A 7,767-nucleotide genomic window follows, 5' to 3' on the forward strand; every position below is an offset into this window, starting at 1 on the left:
GCAAGTTGTGTGTGTTGGCGGGGAGGGGCATAGAGCTCCCGTGTTCTCTCTGGGTGCACCACTCTCCTGGATTTGTGTTTACCAACCTGGAAACTCTCCAAACCCCATATTGGCTTTGGGGGTCAGCCTTCTCACGCAGGCAAGATTAACTCCATTTCCAGCCCCCCGGCCCTCTCTGGAAAATGGGAGTAGGGGGTGGGGTGAAAATTCCAAGCTTCTAATCATGGCATCACCAACTAGATGGACTTGAGTTTGAGCAAGCTCCGGGAGTTGTTGATGGACAGAGAAGCCTGGCGTGCTGCAATCCGTGGGGTTGCAAAGAGTCAGACACAACTGAGTGACTGAACTGAATCATGGCTAGTTTTCCTGGTGACCAGCTCATGTCCACAAAGCCTACCCAGAGTGGCCTCAGTAGAACAAAAGATACTCCTATCACCCAGGAAATTCCAAGGGATCTAGAAGCTCAGACCCAGGAAACAAGGTCAAAGATCAGCTATTGAAACAAAAGATGCTCCTTGTGTTCTTAGCACTTAGAAAATTATAAGGGGTTCAGGAGCTCTGTTTTTGCTTTGGCTCCATCCCTTCATTCTTTCTGGAGTTATTTCTCCCCTGATCTCCAATAGCATATTGGGCACCTATCAACCTGGGGAGTTCATCTTTTAGTGTCCTATCTTTTTGCCTTTTCATACTGTTCATGGGGTTCTCAAGGCAAGAATACTGAAGCGGTTTGCCATTCCCTTCTCCAGTGAACTAGAAGGAAGGGATGGAGCCAAAGCAAAAACAACACCCAGTTGTGGATGGGACTGGTGATAGAAGCAAGGTCCGATGCTATAAAGAGCAATATTGCATAGGAACCTGGAATGTTAGGTCCATGAATCAAGGCAAACTGGAAGTGGTCAAACAGGAGATGGCAAGAGTGAACGTTGACATCCTAGGAATCAGTGAACTAAGATGAACTGGAATGAGTGAATTTATCTCAGATGACCATTATATCTACTACTGTGGGTAGGAATCCCTTAGAAGAAATGGAGTAGCCATCATGGTCAACAAAAGAGTCCAAAATGCAGTACTTGGATGCAATCTCAAAAACGGCAGAATGATCTCTGTTCGTTTCCAAGGCAAACCGTTCTATATCACGGTAATCCAAGTCTATGCCCCGACCAGTAACGCTGAAGAAGCTGAAAGCTGAACAGTTCTATGAAGACCTACAAGTCCTTCTAGAACTAACACCCAAAAAACATTCCTTTTCATTATAAGTGACTGGAATGCAAAAGTAGAAAGTCAAGAAACACCTGGAGTAACAGGCAAATTTGGCCTTGGAGTACAGAATGAAGCAGGGCAAATGCTAAGAGAGTTCTGCCAAGAGGACACACTGGTCATAGCAAACACCCTCTTCCAACAACACAAGAGAAGACTCTACACATGGACATCACCAGATGGTCAAAACTAGAATCAGATTGATTATATTCTTTGCAGCCAAAGATGGAGAAGCTCTATACAGTCAGCAAAAACAAGATTAGGAGCTGACTGTGGCTCAGCTCATGAACTTCTTATTGTCAGATTCAGATTGAAATTGAAGAAAGTGGAGAAAATCACTAGACCATTCAGGTATGACCTAAATCAAATCCCTCATGATTATACAGTGGAAGTGAGAAATAGATTTAAGGGACTAGATCTGACAGAGTGCCTGATGAACTATGGACGGAGGTTCGTGACATTGTACAGGAGACAGGAATCAAGACCATCTCCACGGAAAAGAAATGCAAAAAAGCAAAATGGCTGTCTGAGGAGGCCTTACAAATAGCTGTGAAAGGAAGGGAAGTGAAAAGCAAAGGAGAAAAGGAAAGATATTCCCATCTGAATGCAGAGTTCCAAAAAATAGCAAGGAGAGATAAGAAAGCCTTCCTCAGCAATCAATGCCAAGAAATAGAGGAAAACAATAGAATGGGAAAGACTAGTGATTTCTTCAAGAAAATTAGAGATACCAAGGGAACATTTCATGCACAGATGGGCTCAATAAAGGACAGAAATGGTATGGACCTAACAGAAGCAGAAGATATTAAGAAGAGGTGGCAAGAATACACAGAACTGTACAAAAAAGATCTTCAAGACCCAGATAATCACGATGGTGTGATCACTCACCTAGAGCCAGACATCCGGGAATGTGAAGTCAAGTGGGCCTTAGAAAGTGTCACTATGAACAAAGCTAGTGGAGGTGATGGAATTCCAGTTGAGCTATTTCAAATCCTGAAAGATGATGCTGTGAAAGTGCTGCACTCAATATGCCAGCAAATTTGGAAAACTCAGCAGTGGCCATGGGATTGGAAAAGGTCGGTTTTCATTCCAATCCCTAAGAAAGGCAATGCCAAAGAATGCTCAAACTACCACACAATTGCATTCATCTCATACACTAGTAAAGTGATGCTTAAAATTCTCCAAGCCAGGCTTCAGCAGTGCATGAACCATGAGCTTCCAGATGTTCAAGCTGGTTTTAGAAAAGGCAGAGGAACCAGAGATCAAATTCCAACATCCACTGGATCATTGAAAAAACAAGAGAGTTCCAGAAAAACATCTATTTCTGCTTTATTGACTATGCCAAAGCCTTTGACTGTGTGGCTCACAGTAAACTGTGGAAAATTCTGAAAGAGATGGGAATACCAGACCACCTGACCTGTCTCTTGAGAAACCTGTATGCAGGTCAGGAAGCAACAGTCAGAACTGGACATGGAACAACAGACTGGTTCCAAGTAAAAAAAGGAGTATGTCAAGGCTGTATATTGTCACCCTACTTATTTAACTTATATGCAGAGTACATCATGAGAAACGCTGGGCTGGAGGAAGCACAAGCTGGAATCAAAATTGCTGGGAGAGATATCAATAACCTCGGATATGCAGATGGCACCACCCTTATGGCAGAAAGTGAAGAAGAACTAAAGAGCCTCTTGATGAAAGTGAAAGAGGAGAGTGAAAAAGTTGGCTTAAAACTCAACATTCAGGAAACTAAGATCATGACATCCAGTCCCATCAATTCATGGCAAATATATGGGGAAAACAGTGTCAGACTTTATTTTTCTGGGCTCCAAAATCACTGCAGATGGTGATTGCAGCCATGAAATTAAAAGACGCTTGCTCCTTGGAAGAAAAGTTATGACCAACCTAGATAGCATATTAAAAAGCAGAGACATTACTTTGCCAACAAAGGTCTGTCTAGTCAAGGCTATGGTTTTTCCAGTGGTCATGTATGAATTGTGAGAGTTGGACTATAAAGAAAGCTGGACGCTGAAGAATTGATGCTTTTTTAATTGTGGTGTTGGAGAAGACTCTTGAGAGTCCCTTGGACTGCAAGGAGATACAACCAGCCTAAAGGAGATCAGTCCTGGGTGTTCATTGGAAGGACTGATGTTGAAGCTGAAACTCCAATACTTTAACTACCTGATGTGAAGAGCTGACTCATTGGAGAAGACCCTGATGCTGGGAAAGATTGAGGGCAGGAGGAGAAAGGATGACAGAGGATGAGATCGCTGGATGGCATCACCGACTCAATGGACATGGGTTTGGGTGGCCTCCAGGAGTTGGTGATGGACAGAGAGGCCTGGCGTGCTGCGGTTCATGGGGTCAAAAAGAGTCGGACATGACTGAGCAACTGAAATGAACATGAGCTGTGTGCCAGGAATCAGGTGCAGAGACCAATCTATATATTTTCTGTGATCTCACAGGGCACCAGAGGTCTGTCAAAGTGCCAGGAAAGATCTTCCAGAAAACAAAACAAAAAGCATAAAAATGCCTTATCTGCCCAGCACATCAGGTGAGCAAAGAGAGCCCCGGGGAGGGAGGACAGAGCTGCCCGGGGCAACTTCAGTGACTGGGAATTGGTGGGGATACTTTTTTCCATTTATTAATTTCTTTAAGAAAATGGACTTTACCAGGTTGCTTAAAATTATTTTGAAAAATATAAAAATCAAAAAGGAGAAAACTTTGAGCTGGCATCCTGCTGAAAGCTTCTAGGAGCCCCAGGCCAGGAGGCTCTGGGGAACCAGGTGAAGGTTGAAGGCACCAGTCTATTCACAGGCCACTGACCGGAACTAGCCATGTGACGACATTGGCTGCAGGGGAGGCTGAGATATGTGACCTCTGCTTGGGTGGCCAAAGTGAAAGTGTTAGTCACTCATGAACTGTAGCCCACCAGGCTCCCCTGTCCACGGGATTTCCCAGGCAAGATTGCTGGAGTCGGTAACCATCCCCTCTTCCAGGGGATCTTCCTGACCCAGGGATCAAACCCGGGTCTTCTACATTGGAGGCAGGCAGGCACCCAGTTAATCCTTTGGCATGTCTGTTAGAAAAGGGAAGAAGGGGTGAGCAGATATTGAGGAATGTTTAATAGATCCTCCTTTGTATCTAATAATAATTGCCCCCTTAATTGAGATCCTTCTATGTGCTGAGTGCTTCACACATGTGATCTTTATTGCAACCCAGCAATGGAGAGGGCACCATCTCCAAGTTACAGATGCAGAAACTGAGGTTCAGAAGGTTAGACAACTTGTCCATATTCAATCAGCTAGTGAGTGCAGGTCTGGGATTTAAATCCAGGTTTAAATGGTTTTAAGTTATAGGTGGCTGCCAGAACACATCCCCAGCATCCTGAGGCCAAGAGGTGGGGCTGACCCTCTGTCATACTGGCTTCTGGAGTCATACTGACCCTCTGTAATGCTGACTGGGGAGGATGGTGGAGAGAGAGGGGGTGGGGGAGACCGGAGCACGTAGAGCACCTAAAACCCACTTATTTAGGCTCTCGGGTTGCAAAGCATTCTGGATGCGCAGTTTTCAGGGCTCAGTGAGGAAACAGTTGGAAATTCCCGTTTGAACCAAATAACTAACCCCTCCTTTGAAAGGTGGGCAACTTTCTGGCTAAAGAAATTATAGAATAAAATGTCATCATAAAGGGCTTCCCAGGTAAAGAAGCTGCCTGTCAGTGCTGGAGACCTCAGAGATGCAGGTTCGATCCCTGGGTCAGGAAGATCCCTGGAGAAGGAAATGACAACCCACACCAGTATTCTTTCCTGGAGAATCCCTTTGACAGAGGAGCCTGGCGGGCTACAGTCCATGGGATCTCAAAGAGTCAGACACAACTCAAGTGGCTTAGCACATGTATGTCATCATAAAGGGACATTAAGAGGAAAAGACTCCAGGAGGAGGGAAGAAGAGCTGTGTTACCATTTCAGATCTCATCAAAGGTCTTATTTCTAGCTTTGGCAAATCAGGAAGTTCTTGCTTAGGTAAAAGGTTGAATCCAGAGGTTTGTAAACTGAGGAGTGAGAGGCACAGAGATGGAGTCCCATTCCTGGGACTCCTATCTCTTTGGGTCACTTGCTGTTATATCTAGTTGTCATATCGGGATTTCCTGTAAAATTTCATTTGAGGGAAGAATTCTGCTGATAATGCTTGGAAACTTTTGAACTAGACAAAATTGAGTAATATTATTACTCAGTATTTTATTATTTTGAAAAATTATTTAATTAAGTAGGTAGTTTCCCTGGTGGCTCAGAGGTTAAAGCATCTGCCCGCAGTGCGGGAGACCTGGGCTTGATCCCTGGTCGGGAAGATCCCCTGGAGAAGGAAATGGCAATCCACTCCGTATTCTTGCCTGGAGAATCCCATGGACTGAGGAGCCTGGTGGGCTACAGTCCATGGGGTCGCAAAGAGTCGGACATGACTGAGTGACTTCACTTCTTCACTTGAAGGTATGTGGCTAGGTTAAAAAGTGGGCTTCCTAGGTGGCGCCAGTAGTAAAGAACTCACCTGCCAATGCAGGAGACCTGAGCGTTTGATCCCTAGTTTGGGAAGATCCCTTGGAGAAGGAGACAGCTACCCACTCCAGTATTCTTGCCTGGAGAATTTCATGGACACAGGAGCCCGGCAGACTATGGTTCATAGGTTTGCAAAGAGTCGGACATGACTGAAGCGACTGAGCACAAGCCCAGCACACAGGTTGAAAAATAGACATTGTGGCCGCTGTTTTGCTTTCTTGATCACTCTCTCTGGGGGGAACCAGCTGCCACGTCGTGAGGACACCGGGGCTGCCCTTTGCGGGGGCCCACATGCAAGGAACTGAGGCCTCCTGCTCACAGCCGCTGAGGGAGCCATCTTGGAAACTTTCAATCCTGGCTGATATTTCATATGTTTGGTGCCTGGGGTGATACCTTGACTTCATCCTAATGGAAGACCTCCCCCTTTAGACTGCTCAGACAAACTACTCACTAATTTCTGATCCTCAGAAAAGGTAGATGATAATGCGTTATGCTACTAAATTTTAGGGTCATTTGTTCCCCAGTAATTAGATGACTAATGTGATCACTCTCTCTAATCCCTGCTCCAACCATTGTAGGAACTCTTCTTCATAAGGAAACAGATTCTTGGAGATTATATAATTATTCAAGGTCTACTGTAAGCAGGATAATGGCCCCCCAAAGGTGCCAATGTCTTAATCCATGCAACCTGTGAATATGTCAGCTTACTTGGTGAAAGTGAATTAAGGTTTCAAATGGAATTGTGAGTGCTAATCCTTAATCTTGGGGTACGGGGCCTGCTTTTGGGAGGGGCTGTCATGGCCACCTGCCGGCTGAACCCCACTTTGGGGCAGGGTCTGCCTGTTCGAGGAAACCCGAGGTGATTTGGGGAGGGGGCAGGAGGCGACGCGGGGGTCTGGGGACATGGTGCACGAAGCCAGAGCTTGTGGACATGACACTCTTCTTCAAGATGGAAAGATTCCTTCCTCCACTCTTGCTTTGCGTTTTGAGGGCGGATTTGTGGTTCCAGAGATTTAGGGTGAAAAAAGATGCTCCAGTAAGGAACAAACTCTTAGATGAAAATTCTCTCTGGGGGCACTTCAGGGTGAAAGGGTCTGAGTTGTTACTTGCTTGAGGGTCTGAATTGTCACTTAGTCGGCTGTCAGCTTTCAAGTTGATCAGCTCTTGGGGGGCCTCAATGGTCTCTGCCACCCTCTCTGGATGGAACAAACTGTCCCAAATCCTTTCCTGATCTAATTTGTTTTGACTTTTAGGTCCTGTCTAGCCACTTCCTAGAAATTTTTGTGTCTCAAACTTAGTCTGTCACTAAATTTGTCTCCCCATTAAAACAAAAAGACGTTCTTCAAACTCCTTTTTTTTTTTTTTTGGAATACACATCTCTTTTCAGATTTGAAGCCCAGAGTAGACAACCCTGGCCCTTTTCTGGCCAAAGTTCCCTGAGGGGTTAATCCCTCCCTATAGGATGATCCACCCTCTTTTCCTTGCTTAACAATGCCCCAAGCACGGTTAACCGTCTTCCATTTGGTGTCTGGTTTTCCCTGCTGCTGGTGCCTTACCTCACTCCATCTTCTCTGGAGTAACTTGGTCTTGAGCAAATTCTGATTGAGTCACAACTTAAAAACCTAATCAGCGATATATTATTGTTCAGTGAATTAAATATGAATGCTCTGGGTCTAACCAGCTCTTCCACCTTGGTCTTCTGCCTCTACTTCAAGCAGCCAGTTCTTTCCAACCCCCGAAAGGGTCTAGTGGTTTCTGGACTGCCCTTTGCTGGCTCTTCTTCTCTCTGATGCTTAAAGTGACTCCTTCCTTTCTTCATCAGTTGGAATCCTCAGTCCCGATGTCAGATTGCCTCGTTCAAGAATCTTATAAGGACACTTGCTTAGCCAGCCCCTAAACTCTGCCTTGAGGCCCTGATTCTAATTCCATTTATTCAGTCATTGCTGCTGAGTGCTTACCTGTT

Source organism: Muntiacus reevesi, chromosome 3, assembly GCF_963930625.1.
Source record: "Muntiacus reevesi chromosome 3, mMunRee1.1, whole genome shotgun sequence".
In the NCBI taxonomy this organism is placed as follows: domain Eukaryota; kingdom Metazoa; phylum Chordata; class Mammalia; order Artiodactyla; family Cervidae; genus Muntiacus; species Muntiacus reevesi.